The 27294-nt window shown below is 33.8% G+C and overlaps 1 protein-coding gene across 2 annotated transcripts in view; it reads right to left on the bottom strand.

Annotated features, from left to right (window-relative positions):
* Positions 1 to 22684, bottom strand: part of LOC123534580 (uncharacterized) — a 36243-nt gene extending 13559 nt beyond the window's left edge. Inside the window, exon 1 of one of the 2 annotated variants that reach the window (XM_045316889.2) lies at positions 22583 to 22684. The gene's annotated coding sequence lies outside the window, so the exon portion shown is untranslated. Of the gene's footprint in view, positions 1 to 21889; positions 22434 to 22582 lie in introns of those variants that run through there. The other variant, XM_053519324.1, reaches the window with a different exon arrangement.
* Positions 22685 to 27294: the final 4610 nt, after the last annotated feature.

Below are 27294 nucleotides of genomic sequence, written 5' to 3'. Positions count from 1 at the left end.
CTATTTGAATCCGCCATTATGCGACTACCATTTTTTCATAGGTGCTCAGGCTATTTAGTGTCTGTATGCCTATAAGGAAACATGAATTTTTTTTTTCAGCTTTTTTGCTCTCTATGTGAAGTTTCATCTATATTCAGCTTATAAAACAAGTTTCAGCCCAAACAAACCAGTAGTTTTCTCAAAATCACTATTTTTGTACAGCCATCATTTTGTCCAAAGACTGCGGTTTAAGCCGTTAAATTTGGCTGAATCACATATAGTCATTAAACGCTGTTTTTTCAAAAAACCCGTAAGATATTACATCAAATATACCACCAGCAAGTGCGGAATAGACAACCACACTGAAAAAAACTTATAATTATGCAACTGTGATAAAATATAGAACAAAATTAGTGTTTAGTGAATTTTTTTTTTGTTAAAAAAAAAAGCTTATTTTTCAGAAAAAAATGGGAAAATTGTCTTTTTTTTCATCTCAAATGCAACAATACTGCATATTTTTGCATTCTATAGCTAAAGTCATATCTCATGGCTATGGTATTCAAGTTCTCTCCAACTATTCATGTCAAAATGTAACTAAAAAGGTGTTGATACTGCACACCTGGTCTCTGCTCAAATGAAATGAAATGGTATCTAAGGATATTACTAAAGATCTTCAGATTTCACACCACACAGGTGATGGAGATTCTAAAGGTCATTCTGATGTAGACAAAGGTCAAGGAACTAAAACTGTGCACTTGAAAGATGTGAGGCACCTAGCAAATTCTCTAAAAAGGCAAATTAACCGGGCACCATTTAGTGACAAAATGTTCCGTGGTAAACAGAAGTCTAATCTAAAAACAGATTTGCTCTATCTATTAAATCTAGGTGTGTTTCACAGCTATCAAGTGCACATAAGAAGTACAAAAGCAATTTGAAAGTAATAAAACACAAAATGCCTAATATAATTTCAGAAATAGTACTATGTTTCAAAGGTTACTGTGGTACCTCATGTTCTGAATACAGCTTGGTTTGTTCTGGCAACTACAGAAAAGCAAAAAACTATATGCCAGACAATGTCAGGCTTAAAATGACTGATGATGATGAGACTTTACTCAGGAAATGTATTGAAATTCTCCTTGGTCCAGAAAGCATAGAAAAAACTAAATTTTTAACATCTACACAGAAATGTGAAGCAGTGAACAGATCCTACAATGCATGCTTGCCCAAAAATGTTACATTTCTCCGCAACTGCCATGGCCGTATCCATGGCCAGATTCTAAGACTAAATCATGGGCTTGCTGACACTGTTATCCTTAAAGCTAGGGTAAATGGTGTAAAACTGTCACATGGCTCTTCTGTTATCAGACACCTTTTAAGAACAGAGTACTACGACAAGTTGCGTAAAACTACTAGGTACATATCGCGAGCAAGACGCAGTCATTTTGCATCACGCCAGTATAGGTACAAATTACATACAGATTTACACTATTCAAAGGGTCTCACTGACCCCAAGCCTGACTTTTCTAGCACCCCACACCTAAAAGATCATGCTTATGCATAGAGTGTGATATTAGGATGAAATAAAGATGGTTATAAGTAAAATTATTGTGCTGCCTTGTGGCCAGCTGAGCCGGCACTGCACACATATGGGTGGTTTTCAAAATAATGAAGCTTTTTCTTTTCTCTCACCTTACTTTAATTCAGTTTAGTTTTAGAATGCATTTTGGGGCAAATTATATCCAAATCAATGTAGTCAATAAATGTGTGCAATTTCAGCTTAATGAATCAAACAGTTTTAAAGTTATATTAAATTATATAGCTAATTTTGTCCCCTGTGCACCCAAAAAAGTGTGACATTTTACACGAAGTATAGTTTTCAACTGTGGCTTACTTTTTAAAACCATGCTTTATTGTTACAGCTTTGGTTTTTTTGTGTAACTTAAACTCTGCACATTTGAATAAAATACTTCTTTTCATTACCTACATCTTATTGTTACCGATATTTCACATCTTGTGATGGAACCCTCTTCACAAAAAATAGTGAAAAAAATACTAAATTTAAATGTTGAACACTACAATTTCATAACCCTATTACTTTTCTAAAGTTTTAATGTTTTTCTAAGATCCTTATCCCTTCAGCTGTGAAGACACAGTATGATTTTTTTTCTTAATAAATCAACTTTCTCAGAAACTTGATGGATGTCTATACACCTAAAAATGTCCCCTGTGCACCTTTTCAGTTGTAAAGTGTCAGATTTCTTATATTCTTTAAATAAAATGGATTTTACTTTATTTTCCTTGAAAGGGAGTTACAACAGATACAAAAGCAGCATTCAACTTCACATATTACTGACCGTTAAACATTCACAGAGCCAAAAGTGATGTCCCCTGTGCACCCTTTTTTGACATATATCAATTTTCATAGCATTACTGTAATTTGTGGTGGCAGTTCTATATTCTTAACAGTCTGAAAGCAAAATTTAGGCATTACTTGATAATTTAGCATTATATAAGAAACCCTGAACAATTTAAAATTCATTGTTTGCATTTATTTCTGAAGTTGCCAGTTTTCAAGTTTAAAAGTGGAAACATCAATTTTATTGCTTCTTAAGCTCTTTAAGTTTACCTTAATATGTAATGTTCACTAGTAAATAGTGTGTAGTTAAAAGAATTTTACTTACCATGAACATATACTATGAATAAATATTTTGATACAATTTGTCCCCTGTGCACCCTTTTTAGTAACATTATAAAGTATGTATGAATTTTACTATTCCATTTTATCATGCATGGCATTTTGTCATTTTTCTACTATGAATAAGCATTGCATGTAAACTAAATGATTTCAGTGTATTAGTTATGTATAAAGTCACTTATTTTTTCATTTAAAGCATTACATTCAGTTGAATTTTCATGTTTTTATAGTGAAAATTTTCAATTTTGTAGTTATTTTGTGGAATAAATTAATTTTTTAATAGCATTTGTCTAAAGTTGATCACCATTAGTCTTTTTACGAATAGAAAACTAATAATGGATGAATATTACACTGATCTTCAGTATGTGTCCCCTGTGCATCTGTACAATAACTCAATTTTGAGTTGACAATTCTAGAAATTAGAATTACTGGACATTCTTGAAATTTGGCATGTGGTTTATAAACATGCAAAGTGAGAGAGAAAAATAGGTTTTATAATTATATGTTAGTTATTTTGCATTTAGCAACAACTTTTCTAGGTAAAGTATTATTTTCATGTCAGATTTGTGCAAAAATTGTGATTTTAAAAACCAATGTCCACAAACATATGAGTAAATAAGTTTCAAACCATACACATACACCTATGGCATGTTCTAATCTCTGGCCTGGCCTGGCCCGGCCTGGCCTGGCCTGGCCTGGCCCGATGAGCCCAATTTCCGACTGAGCCGGGCCAGGCCAGGCCAGGCCAGGCCATAGATTTCAATTTCGTGAAAGTGATTTCTATAGCAACTTTAAAATCTGACTTTTGGAATAAGTTTGGATATTTCAGACATTGTATAAATACATTTTGAACTCCCACTCTGTAAAATTATACACCTGGGAATAAGCCTGTAGCTAACAAAACTATTATGTCTAATCTAAAGGTGATGCCTGATTAATTGTTATGACTATTATCAGGGGATCTCCACCTCAATTGACCCTTGACTGGTGGTTTGGTTTTCCCCAAATTGAATAACCTAACTAATTTTATTATTTTGTCTATTGAGGATTATTTAGTACTGTCCGAAATTATTGAACTAGCATTCAAGAATATATTTTGTATGCTTCTGTAAAAAAAAATGTGCCCAAACATAAATAAAAATATAAATATTGAAAATCAAATAAAATATAAACATTTCTTTACTGCCAGGTCGTACATGCAGATAAAGTTGTGCTGATAAACGTTCAGCTACCAATCTCGGGACTGTAAGTTCGAAACACCTGTTTGATCATTTTCATTATCATTTTTTTAAAATTTCCTCTGTAAACTTAGAATGCAGGAAAATTACCACTTATCGTGATTTATTGTTCATTTATTGAAAGAAATACACAAGTATTTGACATTCTACATACAAGTTATTACCATAAAATGTTGTAAGAATAAAACCAGTATCAATAAAATGACATTATATTGATTTAATGAAAACAATCTGAATTGAAATCGAACCCACGGTAACATGTGTGAAAGTCGGAGAACTTATCACTACGCCACTGTGCCATTGGTAAACTTTGCATGTTATTTTGGTCAATTTCGGTTACAAAAATGATGTAAAATAAAGAGTGGCACCTGTCAATACTAACGGACAACAACTTTCGATTTCTAAAATAATGCTACCTCCGTTCTAGATTTTGGGATAGTATGGTGCGGGGAAGCGATATGTAAATTTTGTAGTTTAGGTTATACACATACTGAATATTTTTGTAAGATTGTTTTTATATTGATCTAAGTATGTGGAAAAAAATCATACAAAGTCTTGTGAAACAGGCTCAAGAGCATCTTTTAGCATGAAATATATCACTTAGAAATAACATAAACACAATGCACCATTATTTTTTTTGTGCAAGAAAAATATCAATAATCTAAAATGCCAACACCCTGACAATGAGTTAGAGGTCCCACAATTAATGAATATTATTTTCATTACTTTTCTATAGACATGTAGATTGAACATCAGCTTAACTAAACCAAACACATTAAAAGTTCAACTGAACAGTTAAAAGGTCAGCTAAGGATAGTAGGGACACGACCTGTAATTACAATTCCCATAGAGATGTGTTCTCAGTGCATGTAAATATTCATTTATATTGCAGCAGGTAAACTTATCAATGAAATTAGCCATTAGTTTTAAAACTAAGTGTTAAAGTTGACTTTAAATAATTTAATTACAGAAAAAATGGGTAGTTATCATTTAGTTACACCATTTTTTTTCAGTGCAAATCTGTATTTCAAATAAGATGAATGATGACTAATTAATGATTCTCCAGAGGACTGGTTGACATGCAGCAAGTAAACAATGCAGGTTAATACTGCCTGCTATTGTAATTGTATATTTAGATTTTATGCCATTCATTTGTCTATGTATAATAAAATCTGGCCTGGCCTGGCCTGGCCTGGCCCGGCCCAGTACAAAATAGAGCTCATCGGGCCAGGCCAGGCCAGGCCAGACCGGGCCAGGCCAGGCCAGAGATTAGAACATGCCTACACCTATTACTTATCATTTATGTTGAAAAAATTACTGTTATACATATTTCCTTGTCATAAAACACTGCAACATTTATCACCCATCTTATGGAAAAATTCACTGAACTTTCAAATTAGAGGCTGAAATATTTTCTTATTGGCATTTCTCAACACTTTCCGAGAGTTAATTCCTTCAAATTTGAAGTATTTGCTATCATAAAAAATAGGTGACCACCCTAAAAAATAAGTTTGAATTTTCAACCCCTATGTCACACTTTTGCTTCATTATTTTGAAAACCACCCATATAACAAGTTATATTAACCGCACAAATGTAAATAAGCCTTGTATAAGTTGTGTATATAATAGTGCTATATTTATCAAAAATATTATACAAAAATAGTAAACTACTGTATACCATAGAATACAGTCCTTGAAAGAAAACTCCCTAACTTATGGCCTGAGCATTGGTCCCCACATTTCTGCTCAAATGTTCTGGGTTCACACAAAGAGAAAAATGCATATATGCGACACGTGTAGGCCTTCGGGTATTTTAAAATATTTCTAGTGGCCTGACACATAAGTCTGTGCACATAATATTGTTTTCTGACAGTTTCTTCCAGGCAGTTTTGTGGTTATTTTTCCATAGCTAGGATTTTTATTTACTGTCGTACAACCAAGCCATTTCCGACACCCTTTTTCCCCCACCGGTATAGAATTATCATTTATTTTTTGCTTAATTCTTTCAAAAATCAATTGTCTGGTTGATGTGCAATGTTTACAAATTTTTTTTTATTTGCAGACGACAGAAAATTTTAGTAATTCTACCGGGTGACAATTCTTATAGGTTATAACACACTAAATAGCCACCACTATATATTCTATATAAAATGACAAGTTTTCGCAATGCCGCAATACACCTAGACCCATTTTAAATTTCTTTAGCTTACATTTTCTTGTAGATCACATTAATACTGTAAAAATATCCAAAGAAAAGTAGGGGTCATGTTTGATGCAAGAAAAATATTTCTGGTCAAACTGACACACCGTAATTTTTACACTGAAATGACAATCACAATTTAGGGTAGGGGTGTATGAATAGATTTCACATGTTAAATCAGTTTGGAGTCTTTTTTCAACATGCAAATGCTACCAGTATGTCAAGTATAGGCATGCAATATGATTTCAACCAATATATAGCAATGATTTCAAGGAAAATCCTTCTTACAGCAAAAAAAACTGAGAACTATTTGAATCCGCCATTATGCGACTACCATTTTTTCATAGGTGCTCAGGCTATTTAGTGTCTGTATGCCAAAACAAACTTCAATTTTCTTCGTATGTTGGTCAATGTTTGGGTCGCTCGAAACCATGGACAAACTGACACACCATAATTTTTACACTGAAATGACAATCACAATTTAGGGTAGGGGTGTATGAATAAATTTCACATGTTAAATCAGTTTGGAGTCTTTTTTCAACATGCAAATGCTACCAGTATGTCAAGTATAGGCATGCAATATGATTTCAACCAATATATAGCAATGATTTCAAGGAAAATCCTTCTTACAGCAAAAAAAACTGAGAACTATTTGAATCCGCCATTATGCGACTACCATTTTTTCATAGGTGCTCAGGCTATTTAGTGTCTGTATGCCAAAACAAACTTCAATTTTCTTCGTATGTTGGTCAATGTTTGGGTCGCTCGAAACCATGGATAACTCGAGCATTTTGCTCATCCCCTTGCGACCTCGAGCGAGCGGTGTTTCACTGTATTAAGAAAGTTTAAAGTTAGAACAAGAGCTGTCCATAAGACAGCACGCTCGACTTTTTAAGCGCTTGACACCGAATTAATAGAAGGGGCATACCAGTCAAAAGCTTTGAAAGTAACAGAGCTATTGGACATTATATAAAACTTAAACAAAATAGTCTTAGTTAAAAAGGGGCATAACTCTGTCAAAATTCAATCAGAGTTACGGGGATTGTTTCTCCTGGTGTAGACTTTGATAGTAAATAACTATTTTAAGTTTCAAGTCAAAAGCTTTAATAGTAACAAAAATATTTGACCGAAAAGTCAAGTTCAAAATGCTACATTTATAGCCCAGCTCAGTAAATATTCACGTCACATATCTATTTCATAATTAAACCCCCAACATTTCCTACCGGGGACAGACAGAAAATAGTGGGAGGAGCTACATTTTGTTACTTAGAAGCAGTAGCTAAAAATAACCATTGTAAACACAGGTAGCTTGTAGCAGACGATCTTTCAAAATACAGAAGAGCATGCAACTTACTTGCTGTTTTCAGTTGTAAAAGTTATTAATCCAATTTTTGTAAATATTTTCTTTAAAATCACTAGTTTTTCTTTTTTTCACAGGTACTTGATAAGTTTTGTAGGATTTCTTTTATAAGACATTGTTCTATAGGAAGTAGATTCCCTATCAATGTTATCATTCCAGTCAACAAAGCAAAATTCATTCTCATTTGATATGTTGTTTCGTTTGAGAAATTATTTAATTAAATCCAAATTAATCAAGATGAATGTAACACTAGGACTGTGAAACACAGTGTCAAGACATGAAATGAAAATTTGGCGGAATTTTTGGAGGCCTGTTTCAGTCAATGTATTATCAAGAAAGTCAAGATAATAGGCAATTAGGGAGGACTGTCAAAACAATACACATTCATGGCATCAAATTTACTGATAAGTTTGTGGCACTTTGCAAATTCAATTGAAAATAATGCACTGAGTGGGGAAAACGGAAAATAGTTACTGTGGAAACAGAACAGTCAGAAATTACAATTTATTTATCTAACACAAGCTTCTGTAAATAAACACTTATGTGCTACATGTACTAGTTATATAATAAGTATTTATTCACTTCATGCACATAATAAGTGTAAATCATTTTCTGAGATAAACACAAAGGTGATAAAAAAGCAGGTAAACAGAGGTGACTATCAATGTTGTGAATAATCTTCTGCTGCAGGATTTTTGTTGATAAACAAAGCCACGTGCTTATTCTGTTTACATTTCTCTGCTCTCTGAGGTTATGACCTCTAAGCCCCTCCCGGGAAATTCAAATTTTTGACAGTTGAGATTTTAAAAAAATCTATAAGTGTACTTTCTTGACATTTTTTGAAAAAATTAAATGCACCAATAGAAATGATACATATCAAATTATAAATGTGCATGTTTTAATTTTTTTTCATTCAGGAGTTCTTTCAGGATTTCAAAAAAGGGTTCTCTGATGTTTACCATGCATATTTTATGTTGAAACCTGCCCCAGTGCCATCTTCCTGCTTTTATATCCCAGTTGGGGGTTTAAGGTTATAAATGCATTGTTGTATATTATGTTTTTTTCTAACAGCATTTTCAAAAGCATACATTATTTGATTACACTGTACTGTATGCCAATGTTATTACCTTTTTTTCACTAGTTCACTTTGTTGTGCATCTGCAGGTCAAATTTTCTCAATCCCTGATGAATTATTTTTAATGTAAAAGGGCTGTACATTCTATTTTAAGGTTTTTATTAGTCAATCGAGAGCAAAATCAAGACAAATATATTTCTTCGCTCCTCGCTCACTCCTGATTCTCTCTAAAAACAAAAAAAAAAATATTTAAATTATTTTTTCGCTCGCCGCCTAAAATTTTTCAGAAAAAAATCCGATGAACAACTTTTCAATTTGGTGTGGCCTAAGTCCATTTTCCTGGGCAAGATGAAGTCAGTAAGGGCAGGTCCTGACATGCCTTATGGGCAAAATTTCTATCCAATTAAATGAAACAATCACCTTTAAAACATTAGTCTACTGATAAGCTCATAAACCTGTAGAAGACAGGCTAGATGTCCTATTGTCTTTCTTTTTATACAGCCCCTTTCGAGAATGTATACACTTAAATTTGAGAAACGATCCCCTCCCATCTTTGCCCCTGCCAAATTTCAGCCAATATTTTTAGCCTAAATTTTAAAATAATGCTATAAGCATATATCATCACCTTAGCAAAAAAAGTGAATAAGTCCTTCTTTAAGTCAATAGAGTTATCCACTTTTTGCACTGAGGTGATGATATGTAGGCTAGGGCTGGGTACCGCCTTGAAAAAAATACCGCGGTATACCACGGTTTTTTCCTAATTACCGCGGTATATACCACGGTATACCACCATATTTATCGTAAGACTTACAGCTATGGTAGTGGTCATAAAAATATTGAAAAACTCTCAGAAATACTTAATTGATTATGAGCAACAATGAAGACTAGTTACTTGACTAGAATTAAAAAAAGATACACTGGAATATTAACTTGACTAATGACTAGTTAGATTAATGACCCTTAGTATTTTTTACCAGCGTGTATTTCTCGGAAGACGCCATACTCTAGGGGGTGACGGGTCGAAACGGCCCAAATCCATGACGGTCCGTAACCAAAACGGCCCAAAACCAAGACGGCCCATACCATGACGGACCAGTTTTCATTAATAACAAGAATAACCAAGAATTTCAAATAATTCTTTTTATTTATGTTTTATTTATTTACATAGCAAAAATGACAACAAATTTTATTTTCCATATATTTTTCTTTTAGTACATAGGTGTGTACAATTATTGTTTTAATAGTACACTATCTTTTACGATAAGGTAAGAGATGTCTGTTAATCTGTTCTCTACCAATCTGATTGGTGGTGATACATGATATTTTAGACCATTTCATACTAGAGCGCATATAGTGCACCTGTCACCCTATTTTTCAAATTTTATCATTTCTTTTTTAATGAAATCTTAAGACACTAATGTAAATGGTGTTATGATTAACGGACATAGCTTACTTTTTAAATACTTTCTTGTATATAAATTGAGAGATATGTAAGTTGTATGAAGGTTTAGTGACAGTATCCCAATATCAGAGATAATTACTCGTTAGATATTTCTGGCTCGACTTTTCGAAGAGAAATAGAGCTACTGCATTCTCCCCAGCGTCAGTGTTGGCATTGGTTACAGGTTTTTGATGGCATGTTCTAATCTCTGGCCTGGCCTGGCCCGGCCTGGCCTGGCCTGGCCTGGCCCAATGAGCCCAATTTTCGACCGAGCCGGGCCAGGCCAGGCCAGGCCAGGCCATAGATTTCAATTTCGTAAAAGGTGAAAGTGATTTTTATAGCATCTTTAAAATCTGACTTTTGGAATAAGTTCGGATATTTCAGACATTATATCAATACATTTTGAACTCTCACTCTGTAAAATTATACACCTGGGAATAAGCCTGTAGCTAACATAACTATTATGTCTAATTTAAAGGTGATGCCTGATTAATTGTTATGACTATTATCAGGGGATCTCCACCTCAACTGACCCTTGACTGGTGGCTTGGTTTTCCCCCAATTAAATAAGCTAACTAAGTTTCTTATTTTGTCTATTGAGGATTATTTAGTATTGTCCGAAATTATTGAACTAGCACTCAAGAATATTCCATATGCTTCCGTAAAAAAATCGGTGCCCAAACATAAATAAAAATATAAATATTGAAAACCAAATAAAATATAAACATTTCTTTACTGCCAGGTCGTACATGCAGATATAGTTGTGCTGACAAAACGTTCAGCTACCAATCTCGGGACTGTAAGTTTGAAACCGTGACCTGTTTGACCATTTTCATTATCATTTTTTTTTTAATTTCCTCTGTAAACTTAGAATGCAGGAAAATTGTCACTTATCTTGATTTATTGTTCATTTATTGAAAGAAATACACAAGTATTTGACATTCTTCTACATACAAGTTATTACCATAAAATGTTGTAAGAATAAAACCAGTATCAATAAAATGACATTATATTGATTTAATGAAAACAATCTGAATTGAAATCGAACCCATGGTAACATGTGTGAAAGTCGCAGAACTTATCACTACGCCACTATGTCATTGGTAAACTTTGCATGTTATTTTGGTCAATTTAGATATTTTCAGGTTACAAATATGGTGTAAAATAAAGAGTGGCACCAGTCAATACTAACGGACAACAACTTTCAATTTCTGAAATAATGCTATCTTAGTTCTAGAATCTGGGATAGTATGGTGCGGGGAAGCGATATATAAATTTTGTAGTTTAGGTTATACATATACTGAATATTTTTGTAAGATTGTTTTTATATTGATCTAAGTATGTGGAAAAAAAATCCTACAAAGTTTTGTGAAACAGGCTCAAGAGCATCTTTTAGCATTAAATATATCACTTAGAAATTACATAAACACAATGCACCATTATTTTTTTGTGCAAGACAAATATCAATAATCTAAAATGCCAAAACACCCTGACAATGAGTTAGAGGTCCCACAATGAATATTATTTTTATTACTCTTCCATAAATTGAACATCAGCTTAACTAAACCAAACACATTAAAAGTTCAACTGAACAGTTAAAAGGTCAGCTAAGGATAGTAGGGACACAACCTGTAATTACAATTCCCAAAGAGATGCATGCAAATATTCAGTTATATTGCAGCAGGTAAACTTATCAATGAAATTAGCCATTAGTTTTAAAACCAAGTGTTAAAGTTGACTTTAAATAATTTGATCACAGAAAAAAATGGGTAGTTATCATTTAGTTACACCATTTTCTTCGGTGCAAATCTGTATTTCAAATAAGATGAATGATGGCTAATTAATGATTCTCCAGGGGACTGGTTTCTCATTTTGTTTGACATGCAGCAAGTAAACAATGCAGGTTAATACTGCCTGCTATTGTAATTGTATATTTAGATTTCATGCCATTCATTTCTCTATGTACAATAAAATCTGGCCTGGCCTGGCCTGGCCTGGCCTGGCCCGGCCCAGTCGAAAATTGGGCTCATCGGGCCAGGCCAGGCCAGGCCAGGCCGGGCCAGGCCAGGCCAGAGATTAGAACATGCCGTTTTTGATAAAGTTAAATAGTTCTGTTACTATCAAGTTATTGACTTGAAACTTAATATATTTTGAATTTTGATCGAGTTATACCCCTTTAGTACTTTAGAATTTTTTTTTTTTTCTTTTTTTTTTTATTAAAGTTTTTGATGAAGTCAAATATTTCTGTTACTAGCAAAGTTTTTGTCTTGAAACTTAAAATAGCTATTTACTATCAAGGTCTACATCAGGAGAAACAGTCCCATAATTCTGATTTGAATTTTTGACAGAGTTATGTCCCTTTTTTGGTAAAACTTTTTGATAACATTAAAATCAAATATCTTTCAAATTGTAACTATCAAGTTATTGACTTGAAACTTAAAATAGAAACAAATCACATAACTTTGATTTGAATTTTGACAGAGTAATTCCCCCTTTCTGACTTAGATTTTTTTTTTTTTTTTTTTTTTTAAACTGGCAAAGTTCTAATTCAGAGTCAAGCACTGGGAAAAGTTGAGCCCGCTGTCTTATGGGCAGCTCTTTTTATACCTTAATATCTATATATACTGTAATTGGGTTCTGGGTATCTATGCCTTCATACAGTATGTTAGAATATTTGAGTTAAAATTAGAAATGAACAATCTCTTATAACTCAAATCTATGAGTGGCAACACATTTATTTTATATATGTTTTATGTATGACCTCTTTGTATTGTGTTGATGAGATGTAAATAAACTAAATAAATCAAAAAAAAAATAAATCTATAAGGCCATACCAAATTGATTAATAGTTCTTCGGAAAATTTTCAAAAAAAAATAGGAGCGAGCGAGCGAAATTTTTATTTTATTTTTTTTTTCTCAATTTTGATTTTTTCAGAGGCGGGTAGATTTTACATGGAGCAAGCGGGCTTTTTTTATTTTTTTTTCCCAGCTTGGACCCTTGAGGAGGCGGTTATGATTATACATAAAGTTAACATTTCTTTAGAAATAACACAGAAATCAAACATTTACAGTGTGGGTAACACAGTATATAGCTTTTCTATATGTTTTAAAGACGACATGAATGATTTTGCAAATAAATTCTTGCCAAAAGTCACTGAATCACTTTGTTGTTTTTTTTATTTTGTAAATATAATCTCTAAGGGATGTGTCTTATTTTTAATTTTGATTTTTCTACATTAATCTAAAGGCGTGCCTATTTAACGGCACAGGATGAGGAATATTTAAGACAAAACAGGCACATGTGTGGAATAACATTTCTTCTGAAACACAGTTAGATGGCTTTGACACATGAACAAATTTGTGCCCCTAGTGGAACTCCAAACCACAGAGGTGAGGGGAAGTAATAAATCACTTGACCAGTGAGACCAAACGGAGTTGGGCAGACAGATGCTTCGACATTGCTCAAATCCCTTTGGAATAATTTCTAAACAGATCAGGCTAGCTTAAGTTTTTGTGGTAGAGATTCATTTCAGGCAAAAATGATAACAGACGCACAAAGAATGATCCCAATATGGCCACCCTTAAAAGTGATGTTTGTTGTGCTTTGACTGAACTAGAAATTAAGAGTTGGGGAGGTCTGGGTTTTTTTCAGTTTCTTTCGTTCAATCAATTTACAGCCAATACATATATCCTGGCGTCATGTGTACAAACAGGCAAAATTGGGGTTACAAAAGGACAGATTTTGTTAGAAATTATTTTCAGATCAACACTACTTATTTGAAAAGCTAAACAATTTTTAAATTGACTAAATGTGTTTTGATAGAATATCTGACTGCTGCACTAAAGAAGTTACGTTCTAAAAGATTTGGGCCGAGACAATGTGATAGGTCGGTCAGGATCTGTGAACAAATATTTTTTTAAGGTAGTAGTTGGCCTCAGCTTTGGGCTCTAGATCTAACATGCTGAACTAAACAACTGATAACAAATGGTTTTAAAACTTTATATCTGAACAATATTTCCAAATACTTTTAACTGCATCCCCGTGCACGTCTTACAAGTCGGGCTTCGTTCTTTTCACTGTATTGAACAAAAGTAGAATGTGCCTACTTCATTACCTACCGGCACATCGAAGGCCATGTGTGGCACTAGCACAGACACCCCAGATTTAAAACAAATGACGAACAACACCATAATTCCTGACTTTGGACATCAGCTACATGTATTACGGACGCATGAAATCCGATCAATTTCACTTTGACGCATTAAAACAGCGATAAAACCTGTTTTGCCGTTATTATTCCGGACCGCGTAATCGGAAAAAAAATATTTTTTTCGGAGATTTTTATGTACGTGCGGGCGGGTGATTTTTATTTTTTTTTCTCGGAAATGAAATTATTGATGCGGTAGTTCCGACGAACGACATATCAATTTGGTATGGCCTAACTGGACAACAGGGCAAGACACGAAAAAAACATAAAAGTAATTAATTCATTTATAGTGATAGAAGCATTATGCAGATGATTATAATAGGATTAATTACGCACATCAATAAACAGTCGGTGTACTTTAAGAGAAGAGACCAATCCAACTGCGAACATAATTATACTGAATTGCAATCAATCAGAAAAAATAATTGTCCCTTAATATAATTTTATTCTAAATCAACTATTATCTTACAAAATAGCATCTTTAATTTGTCATAACGGTATATTACGGTATATTTAATATATCTTGGCCGTCCTGGACTGGGCCGTCTTGGTCTGGACCGTTTTGGATTTGGGCCGTCCTGACCCGCATTGAAGCACTGGGTCACATGTATATAGGCCGCGCTTGTTTGAAGTTCGATTCGTGCACCCGTTTGATAAACCAGTAACATTTACAAATAGTATGAACTGGCTTCATCAAATCGTTTTCAAACAGAAAATAATAGATTTCGACTCAACTTTTTCCATACTATTTATTTCTTTTTTTAAAACATGCAAATACATACCAGGATATTTTAAACTATCCTCATTTAAACAAGAAGTTGGGACTCGCCGAATTTACCAGACTCAAAGTAAAAACAAGTGCGCCCATGACGTCATCCGTCTATACGGAATAATCTGGAGGTTTTCGAAGGTTTTGACTGGGGATCACGCGGTCGATCATACATGTTCATTGCACCATTGGGTGGTTATTTTTGGAAACTAATAATAGTAGCATCGAAATTCCAGAGATATAAATCGGAAAATCATACATGGTGTCAATTGCTGTTACGGAAGGCTACATAGACAATGTAAATTAAAAATAAACAGAAGTAGGGATAATGTTGATAAAATACCGGTATTCCCCGATGGTACCGCGGTATCGTACCACGGGAAGATGGTACCATGGTTACCGGTAATACCGCGCACCTCTAATGTAGGCCTATGTCTTACCAGGTGTCTAGCTAGGTCCAATTTTTTGGGAGAAGTCACTTCTCCCTCAAGCTGATTTAGGGAGAAGTGGGGAGACTTTTGGGAGAAGTGGGAAGACTTTTCCTATCGCAATGATGTTGAGTGATTCGAAAGGTGGTTGTAATTTTCTTGTTTCTTGATAAAAAGCATTGATGTGACCATTCATTTTCTTAGTTAGATCATTTCCCATACAGTGGTTATTGTTTCGTTACAAAATTCTGAAAAAAGTCGTTTTCAAAATGTATGCCAAAAGCAGCCAATTCTGTAAAATTTTATGTAACCCACCGAATTCTGGTTATATCTTGTATGAAGTGTTAATTATTAACACCAAGTCATTCACGGAGGAATGTCAGTATCTCACTCGAATAAAACTGAAAGTAAACTGTGTAAACTAGAAAAACATATTCAAATAAATTCATCGACGTCAGTCAATTTAACGTAGTTAATACATTACACGTCGTTATTTTATTGTTCCTTCTCTGGAGAAGGAACATTATAGTTTGGTAAGTCACACTTGACTGAGCTACTGATATCGAAAGCTGTTGTCATTACAAGCTGGCCAGTCAAACTCCGAGACCTTAGAAAAAAACTCCGACGTTAAACCTATTCTTTCCTAATTGAGGTGACTCTCTGACTGAACGCGTCCATGGACTGCATATTACTTAACCCGAGGATGGTTGACTGATTCTTTTATTTCCTCCATTCTTGAAGAACATAACATTAACAATGATAACATATGTACAAACAAATAGACATATATCAGCAAATTTACATGTAAACAACTAAATATTATCGTTATCTTCAAATGCATGGTTAGTATCTGAAAACAAACCCCATTGCGACCCTCTAATTAATGTGCAACAAATTCACGCATCGAATCATAATGGACTGACTGGGTCAATGTCTTATTGCCGTATTTACTCAACTGAAAGTGGTAACAGGTTTAATTTGTTGTTGGATTTAACAATTCATGTTAAATAATAACTAGCGTAAATACCTACTAACATTTTTTTGGCAGTATAAAACAGACACTGGAACCAAAATTTTACAAGATAATCATTATATATTTATATAGATGTGCTCTAGAAGGAACTTTTGCTATGCTTTAACTTGTCATAGATAACAAATAATTGTGTACCATATTCCAATTAATCGCATGGTTAATCAGCAGTTTCTTTATAAAACATTGTTTTTGCACTCGAACATGTTGACAATTAAACACAAAGTGTCAAAGACATAAATGCGGCGCTAATTGGCTGAACACAATCGACTCTGGTGTATCGGATAATTTGATTCGCTTTCACACTTCTCGGAAAAATCTCCCAAGTACCTAAGTAGGCGGAGCTTAAATTATGCTACCGGCGTGTGTCTGTGTATTCGACACTCGTTATGACACCATGCAAATTGTCAACAGTCTGGGTAGCAGTAATTAGCGAGTGCAGAAATCAAAGAAAATGGGGCGACTTGCATTTCGCTTTGAGGTTAGATTTGAGCGAAGTTTGAAGTTCTAGAGCGCCCATTTTGCTCAAGTCGCCCACTCGCGAGAGCCCTGCTTACCCTGAAAATATACTTGTGAAGTAGACTCTGTTGTATAAATATTCGACCATATTTGTTTCTAGATTTGATAAACAAAAATGATACCTTGATTTTTACAACTTGCATATTTTTCAAGGCTATCTTACATGTTCCAACGCCAAAAGATACTATTTTTTTCTACACTTCTTTACGTATAGCTTTTTCAGATTTCTAGGGTATACTATGTTATATGTCAATGAAAGCTAAGATATTTTTCTTTCACAAAATTTAAAGTGAAGATGTTTAAAAGAACAGAATTTCTGTAAGACAGCTACAGTGATTCATTTTGAAATTTACTTTTGTGAGTCCTTGGGACTCACATATTTTGAAACAATGAGTCTCAAGCCAAAATTAATGAGTCCCAAAGATTTCGCATCATTAAATACCAGTTTTTGGTAAAAACAAATGATTTCTTCACCTGTACACCTTATTCAAGTATAAAAGAACTAATTTACATTTACATTTTTACTTTGGAACTGATTTAGATAATCCCGGTGCAGTGGGGCTTCCACTAAAAGCCTGTGCTCTTCTAAGGAGGAATGTCTTGTGATAGTGCTATGTTGAAAGTTTTGGTTCCTGCCCACTTTGTTCATACTATTCACCTTTTTATGGTCAGTCAGATTCGTCTTTCATGTACTTCAGCCTATAAAGCTGAAGCCATTACCGGCAAATTTCTGAGTTTTCTTGTTCTTTCCCAGTACAGTTGCATTCTCATTGCAAACACTGTTGTCGGTATTTGTGACAGTGTCGGTGGCGGAATCGTCCCACATTGCCGATTTTCCAAAAATAACTGCCAAACTCCGTTGGTTCGGAACCAACTTGGGTCTTTTTTTTTCGGAGGCATCGTGTTTAAATCCGGGGATTCGACAAACACAGCTTCCAAGCGCGTGTACGAAATGCTTTAATTAATTGGTCACACAGACGTTAATTATCTAATCAGAGCAAGTTTTACAAAATAGGCGGTGTGGACATACATTTTGCTACCAGTGTCTCGTACTGCTACTACCGAGTAATATTATCCTCTGCCCGAATTTGATGCGTACTGAGGACGCACAATTATGGGATTGTAAGCGTCCTCCAGAAAAAATGTGTGTATTTGATGCAGGACGCAGGGCAAAATGAATCACTGCAGCTAACAAAAATGATGAAATTTTAGATGCTAACCTGTTAATGCAAAAACGGCACCGTTTTTTTATTTATTTCGTAGGAATCAACCAGAAATCATTGTTGTATACATGTATAGAATCTGGAACAATTGATACGTATTAGACCTTCCTGAGCTATTGTTGATAGTCCTCTGACTGAAACGTTTCTTAAAAGATGTAAATGTATGTACACTAATGCCGACCAGCTACAAAACAAAGTTGACGAATTGCGTATTCAAGTATCTTTGGAATCTCCAGATTTTATTTTTATTACTGAAGTATTACCAAAACTGAATTTAGACAATATTAAGTGTTCTTCTATTTTGTATCACATTGATGGATATACAGCATTCCCCAGCTCTGAAAATGGAAGAGGTGTTATTGTTTATGCTAAAACGGAATTAAATGTATCTCCAAATACTTATCTAAACTCGCTTTTCGGTGATGCATCTTGGGTTGATTGGATTACTGAAGAAGAGACTGTGGTTCTTGGGTGCATTTACAGAAGTCCATCAGATGTGAATAATTGTGAAACGGTTAATAGATTATTACATGAAGCATCTAGAACAAGTGAAAATCTACTTGTGACGGGTGATTTAAATATGAAAGACATTGATTGGGAAACATATTCAACGATACATGATGTGGGGCACCATGAACATTTATTTATTGAATGTATGAGGGATAACTTTCTGTTTCAACATGTAAATAACTTTACTAGGTGTAGAAATAACCAGCCACAAAATATACTTGATCTTATCATATCAAGGATGAAAATAATGTTGAGAGTGTTAAATACCTCCCATCATTGGGTTGTAGTGATCATGTTGTATTATTATTTGATTATGTGTGTGATTATAAAGAAATTTCTACCGGCCAAGGTTCATATCTGTACAGGAAATGTGATTTATTAGGCTTTACTCAGGAATGGCGTTTGACTGATTGGCAAAAGTGTTTTGAAAATTGTGATGTTAATGAAATGTGGAGTGTTTTCGAAAATAAATTTAAGTCGAGTGTTAAAAAATTTGTACCAAAGTCTAAACCAAAGAAAGGTTTTAAACCGAAACCTCTGTGGATGACAGGAGAAACATTAACACACATTAAAAGAAAGCGTCATGCCTGGGATAAATACCTGGCCACACGTACAACTATGGATTATGAAAATTATAAGGAAATTCGAAATACAACAAATGTGATGGTGAAAAACAGTAAGATACAGTATGAAAAACTTATCTCTCAGAAAGCAAAAACTGAACCAAAACAGTTCTGGCGATATGTTAAAAGTAAAACTAAGTCTAAAACAGGAGTGTCAAATCTGAAACGTGATGATGGGGAGTTTGTTAGATCTGATAAAGAGAAAGTAGAACTTTTGAATGAATTTTTTACTACAGTATTTACAAAAGAGAACTTACAAAATGTACCAGTTATTGAAGACAAAAATGTACATGAAATTTTGGATGACATTTGTATTTCTGAAGGAGAAGTTACAAAATTACTTAAAGATATAAATGCCACTAAATCTATGGGACTGGATGAGATCCATCCATATTTGTTAAAAAGTATGACAGATATATTTGTAACACCACTAACACTAATTTTTCAAAAGTCTCTGCTGTTGGGGGGTATTCCTATGGCTTGGAAAGATGCAAGAATCTCACCAGTATTCAAAAAAGGAAGTAAAACTGACCCAAGCAATTATAGACCTGTAAGTTTGACATCAGTTGTTTGTAAGATGCTTGAAAAAATTATTAGAAAACATATTATGAATCATTTAGATGAAAACAAGTTATTATCAAATGAACAGTATGGGTTTAGAACCAGGCAATCATGTGCTTTACAACTCTTGAATGTTATGGAAGACTGGACTGAGTATTTTGAAGAGCATAATAGTTGGGATAGTGTGTACTTGGATCTGGCCAAGGCATTTGATAAGGTCCCTCACAGGAGGTTGCTGAAAAAGGTGTCATCATATGGAATAAAGGGAAATATTCAGGCCTGGATTGAGGACTTCTTGACAGATCGCAGACAATGTGTGTCCATTAAAGGTAAAACCTCTGGTTGGAGAAATGTTGATAGTGGTGTCCCACAAGGTAGTGTGCTGGGACCGGTACTTTTTATTTTATATGTAAATGATGTCGTAGATGGAATTAACACCAACATTAAAATCCTTGCTGATGACACAAAGTTATATGCACCAACTACAGAATCTGACCATCTTCAGACTGATTTGAACTCAATTTGCGATTGGGCAGAAAAATGGGAACTAACTTTTAATGTGAACAAATGTAAAGTAATTCATTACGGGTATGGAAACCCAGAGAAAGAATTTTTTATGAACACAAACAAACTAAAATCTGATATAGAAGAAACAGACCTTGGAGTATTGTTTGAACGCGATTTGAAATTTAGTAAACACATTTCTACTAAGATTAATGAAGCAAATAGTATTTTGGCACTTATAAGTAAATCTTTTGAATATCTTGACAAGTATGCATTCTTGAAGCTGTATACAGCCTTGGTTCGACCACATGTGGAATTCGCTAATGTTGTTTGGTATCCATATCTTAGAAAAGACATAGATAGTTTAGAAAGACTTCAGAAAAGAGCTACCAAATTAGTGCCTTCTGTTACAAATCTTACATATGAAGAACCTCTTAGGGAATTGAATTTACCAACACTTGCTCATCGTAGAATTCGTGGTGATGCTATCCAGACTTTCAAAATTGTTAAAGGTATAGATGACTGTTCCTTTGAAGATTTTTTCTGTTATTCATCATCTACAAGAGGACACAACTTAAAACTTGAAAAGCCCCGTTGTAGAACAGCCTTTTGTCAAAATCAGTTTTCACGTAGAGTGATTGACATGTGGAATCGGTTGCCTCAAGAAGTGGTTGATGCCAAGGATGTCCATAGTTTCAAGACCAGACTTGACCATCACTGGCAGGGGGACATGCTGTACCAGTTTTGAGAACAGAATAGATGTTGTCAGGACAACTTTTGTAACTTAGTACTCTTTATCTGTTACCAACACAACTACCAAATTTGTTTTGAGAACTTACAGTTATAATGTCATAAATAAAGTCCGAAAGAAGAGGGGCTTAAAAAGGACCTAGTCTTTACTTCAGAGCCCAAAATCATCGTACAGGTACAGGTATCCTACAGTTATAGAATGGACGCCGAAAACGACATGGATTGAAAATCGCGATATTCTGTGAAACTTTTCATCATTTTTTTTGCTATTTAATGAAATAAAAAGTGTTAATACTTGGATTGATGCTTTAAAGTGGCAACCGCAAAGACAAAACCGTGAGCTAATCATTTCTTGCAGCAGTGTTCTTGTTTGTTCAGTATGATTTTTTCTTCCGATACTTAATATTCTCTTATATACATATATAGGCCTATTAAGTAAAATATTTGATTATTATTCATTTTTATACATACATCTATAGGCCTATTAAGTAAAATATTTGATTATGTGTCTAGCACCTGTGCCTGGACCTTGGGCTAGGCATGAGCCGAACCCCTGTTAGTCCAAAATATTAGACGTGTACATGCTCATTTTACCTTCAACATTCATTATTTTATCATTTTACATTTTATTTTCAATCTGCATTGTAACGTCTAAAAGGGCCCTAATCAGTAGAATGTAGCATTTTCTCACACGAAAAATATACGATATACGCAGGTTTAGACAGTCCAGCCTACCGTTATTTATCATATTCTAGTAATATATCGTTTAAATTTACCTTTAAAAGCCCTCATATCCAATATATGTCAATTGTGTACAGTTTTCAATACACATTCCGCCATTTTTCAAGCATATTCAGCAGGTTATAATATATTTAGAATCGACTTAGACGAAAACAATTTTCCATGTAAACTATTTGCCAATTTATCCAGAGGGAAAATATTTCGTCTAAAATTGATTCTCAAAATAAACTGTGTTTACACAACATTCGGAATAGACCGGCAATGTTGCACACCATAATACAGATACACGGCAATACCTACAGTGGAAAGAAACAACTCGATATTTATATATGAAAAGTAACTTTTATTTTATAATTATTCACATGTGCAGTTGAAAAAAGGATTATTTTCGGTGTAAGTAGTGTTCTTTCACTTCGGATTGGGTTATGTTGTTCATAATTTGAAGATTAGAGGCGACATGAAGTGTGTTCGCTTCTCACTACATGTTATACATGGCGATCCGATAAGACCTGACATAACCGATAGACGTCAAAATGTTAAAATATGTTATGTCAGGTCTTATTGATAGGACTAAACCCCTGTGTAATAAACAAGACCTTTTACCTTTTATAATTATCAGACACGCAGCTTTTTATACTTAATCTTATGCTTTCCGCATCATATGTAGCGCCTAATTTCATGTTACAAAACAGATGCAGAAGAAAATTATCTTAATTGTGATAACTTACCGAAATTTACAAAAATTACCCGCCGAAAATTCAGTCTTGATAATTTCTATTTCGTCACCGGTGTGGGCTAAAACCTAGATTCCGAAACACTTTTCTTCGGTTGTAGGTTAGACGGTACTAAATGTTTCCGCCTAATAAAAAAGGTAAGGAAGTGGCTAGGGGTCACGTAACCGGGCCTCTAGACCTGTAGTCTAGAGGTCCGGTATTAAATCAATATACATGTACTATAATATTATGCGCTGTATTACCGGTGCATAAAGTAGTTGCTAGAAATAAAAAGCTATGAGTAATTGTCATAAAGTTGCCGTTATTACGTGTTTTTTTTGTTTGTAAATATTTTATTTATAAATAGCTCTCACTCGGGTTGGGGGTATATTGAATTCAAATATGAAATTTTAACAGCGATTTCTGGTAGTCATCGTTATTTACTCAAGCTGTAAAACGAATTCAACAATTTATGAGCACAGTCCATATTTAAAATACGAAAGAAAACATAACTTTATCATTTTTTCTTCATTCCCAAGAAAACAGGTGTATTCCCCGGAAGACCCGGATATTTTATGTCTAATTTCCGAATTAATTATGTACTTGGCCATATAAGTTTCTTATTCGTTGTTAAAATCTTAATATACTGATATATCTTTTCTGAGCATCTAATCTTTTGGACAGATGTAAACAAGCTTAAAAATGCTACATTTAAAACATAAATGACTATCAAAATTAGCGTTTTTTCTTATTCGTCATACTTGGAAAACCCGGAAGTCACTTACTTGGCTATAAGTTTCTTATTTGTTGTTTTAAAGTATAACCGACAGTCAAAATGAACCGCTTTTTGCTGTGAACTCACCGTATTTGGAAAGCCCAGAAACTATTTACGCGGTCATAGGTTTCTTATTTGTTGTTTAAATCTAAATATTGTGACATTAATATCATTTCTGAGCATTCATACATGGCGCAGGTGGAAAACAGTATAGAAATATTGCTACATGTAAAGCATTAAGGACTTACTGGTTTTTGCCATGAAATCGTCATATTTGGAAAATCGGGAAATCACGTACATGACCACGAGTTTGTTATTTGTTTTTTAAATCTAATACTGTGATATTATACCCATTTCAATCATCTAAGCTTGAAGTAAGAATAGATATTCTTAAGTTTTTACACTATTTATGGAGTTTAAATGGCAGTCAAAATATAGCTTTTATGGCCATTAGCGCTCCCTCTAGAGCCTTGAATCACCCCATTATAATTATTGAGAATTAGGAAATCAAATGCTAAGCTGATGGTCCAGAAATACCATGACTGAATTTATAGCCTGGCTGTTGTTTCCAAACGGGTGTTATTGTAAATACATGTCAAATATCTACTGTTAATTCTTGAAATTCATCAAATATTGGTTTTATATTTAAACATTTAAATTCATTTTTTTTGGCATCTGATTGAGGAAATTATGGTGAATTTATATGACATAAAACAAAAAATGTCCAAATAATGTCAACTGACCACTAAGTGTGTCCTTAATAAATACAAATGTCCAGGCATCCTGTTTAGCAGAAGTGGTTCCTTTTTTAAATGTAAATCCCATATTACATCACAGGCGTCAAGAGCTATTATAGTCTAATTCGAAACGCAAATCTTCATAACATTTCAATAAAACTACTAAGCCAATATAATTGACGTTATTGAAAGAGTCAAATTAAAATTCCTTAAGTACATTTTAAAACCTAAACGACCAATCCCAAGTTACATGTGTAAATGATGAACATGACTCATTTAAGAAAATGTCCTTGACTATTTGCTGTCAAATCAATTTAATTAAATTTGGTTTAAACAATTTATGGGACTAGCAATCTGTAATTAATAGTGAATGGCTTGAAATGGCAGTTAGACATAAACTTAAAGTTTAATTATAACTGATTGGTACTCTCTTATTGAAAACTCCAGCAATAGCACCTTTTATAGAATATCTAAAACTTCTTTCGGCTTAGAAAAAAATATGATAAAAGTCCACACGCGAAATCATAGATTATCTGTTGAAACTTGACATTGAACAAGGATACCAACAAACCTTAATACATGTAACACCTGTGGAAATAAGTTAGTGGACGAGTATCATTATCTGTTTTAATGTAACTTTTTTTTCAAATGATCGAATAAAAATCATTGGACGATAAAAGGTAAGGGTAGATTTCCAGGAAGCACAGAACACCCCAAACACAGCTTTCCAGGAAGCACAGAACACCCCAAACACAGCAATAGAGCCATGCATCGCAAAGTAAAAAGAAGTAACGAAAAAATATTTTACGGGTTGTTTCAAAAATCTAACACCAATGATTAAAACATGTAAACAACAACTTTAAATCTATACATAAATGAAACATTATTATGGAATTTCATTCACGAAATTTCTCATTCGAAAAAAAGAATGCAGTGTAAGCAATTACTGTAAACATACCAGGATTCTTAAGATAACAGATTAACTGGTGTCTCATTATTTCTTGGTAACAAGATACCAACTCATACTAGGATAATGAGGCATATTAATCTGTCTCTGTTTTATCACCACTCAAAATCAGTTTATCTTAAAAAATTGGGTTTGGTCTGTTGTTGTATCAAGTTACTCAACAAATACACATTTTCACAGCAAATATATAAGGCTAAGCATATTCTAACATTTGTTGTCTATTGACAAATGTTATAAATGCTATCCATGACACATAATCGTCAAAGTACTTGGATTTCCTAATTTACTTTTTTGGTCGCGTGTTAGAATCTAAGACAATGTCGTCACGAACACGTGCACTGTCAAATTTTGTACTATATGTATCACTTTCATGATACTTCGTCACTTGTGACACATTTCTGTCAATTGTTACTTCAGACTTCTCCAGCGATGCCTGGTTTCCTGTTTTTCTTTTACGAATTAAACAAATATATTCCCCGTCGCCTTTTAAAATGACTACTTTCTGACCTTTTTGTGATTTCCGTAAAATTCCCGGGTTTTCCGGGGAATACACATTTCCATTCTTGGACAAGAAAAAATCGAAATTGATAATCGTACAAAGTGATTATTACTGTCAATGATTTATCGAATTTGCGATCGTGTTTTTTCACCAGGATTAAAGAATTACAAAAACTTCTGTTTCCAGTCACAATGTATTTAAAACTACGAAAACAGGAGAGCAACCTTTTGGAATCATGTCCTATTTTGAAAGATAAATTATAGTCTCCTTTTTTAGATAGTATTCATATTGATTGCCCGACCCCTACCCATTGCCCAATAATAATAATAATAACATAATAATAATAATAATAATAATAATAGTGAATAAAATTCTGTATATTAGCATTTTTAGATCTTCACTTTTTTGCTTCGAATGTGCAACATTTAAAAGATACCAAATACCTTGAAATAGAACATAATGAAAAAAGGCGTCAGCCTGTTATTAAATTTCTCGTTGCTGCAAGGAGAACAACCACTTTTGGACATATTTCACTTACTCCCATCCCAACATGAAACGCTCTTCCTAAATATTTCTTTATAATGTTTTTCTTGATGATATCTTTTAGTATCCATACCCACTCTCTCCATGTTTAGTAGATTATGTTGAAATTTTATCATTTTTGGACAAGTAATAATTGACCAGTCGACGCCTGTCAATCAAACTTATCAGAATCAGATATCGATTTTTTAACAAATACGTGTTTACCGCTTATCGCCGCCATTTTCCTTCGACAAGCTTATTGTCGAGATTAGTGGGTAAGTAAGCATTTCTCACCGAAATGTAGTTAAAACTATATTTTGTTGCTAATATGTTGAAGTGAGGTTGGAGTTGCGCAAGTTACTTTTTTTCCTCAGTCATAAGAAGCCTCGAGAGTCATGCAAACTTGTGTCTTCCATAATTAATAAGAACTCTTTATCAAACATAAAATTTATCAAAAATGTAGCATCATTTTCAAGGCATAAATAATTTAGCGTGGATTATAAGTTACAAAATGCATGTTTTTAACACAGCTGAAACTAATTATCATTTAATTCCAAACAAACTAAGGTATACACATACTGATTTTGTGAATGAACAAGTAATTTTCAAAAAGTAGCGTCATAAGGCAATATGAATAGAACTGAATGGACCTACATCATTTTTTTCGCCGGAAATGTAGCGGTGCTTTTTTCTCAAAATATCACCTGTTTTACCAATACAAGAAAAATTAAGCTATACAGGCGCGCGTTTCATTTTAAAACGATTATTAATAATTGTAATAAATACAACACAGATTTTCAAATATATATGAAGGGTCGAAAATGTTGAAGTATTTAAAAAGAGTAGGCTTGATAATGAAATCGCACAGAATCCCTAAACTGGGAAAAGGGCCCGTGTGAATCCTGCTGAAATGCAAGTGACTGGTGGGATGCCCATACCCAGCCCCTAAAAATAAACCTAACCAAGTTCATTAAAATAAATTGTTATGCCAGAATTAAGCTGGAAGTCGTAAATTGCAGTTTAACAGCTACAAAAGAGAAACCGTTTGTTAACCGAATAAATTAACATAAGTAAATTTAAGATGAAGAAATTAATGTTATTAGATATTAAACAAGAGGGCCAAGATGGCCCTAGGTCGCTCACCTAGGAAACACACCATAACAGTGTAAAACATGTTTGACCTAGTGATTTCATGGAAACAAATATTCTGACCAATTTTCATTAAGA

This window comes from Mercenaria mercenaria, chromosome 12, assembly GCF_021730395.1.
Source record: "Mercenaria mercenaria strain notata chromosome 12, MADL_Memer_1, whole genome shotgun sequence".
Classification (NCBI taxonomy): domain Eukaryota; kingdom Metazoa; phylum Mollusca; class Bivalvia; order Venerida; family Veneridae; genus Mercenaria; species Mercenaria mercenaria.
The sequence above is the reverse complement of the archived record's forward strand: the minus strand, read 5'-3'. Positions and strand labels throughout refer to the sequence as shown.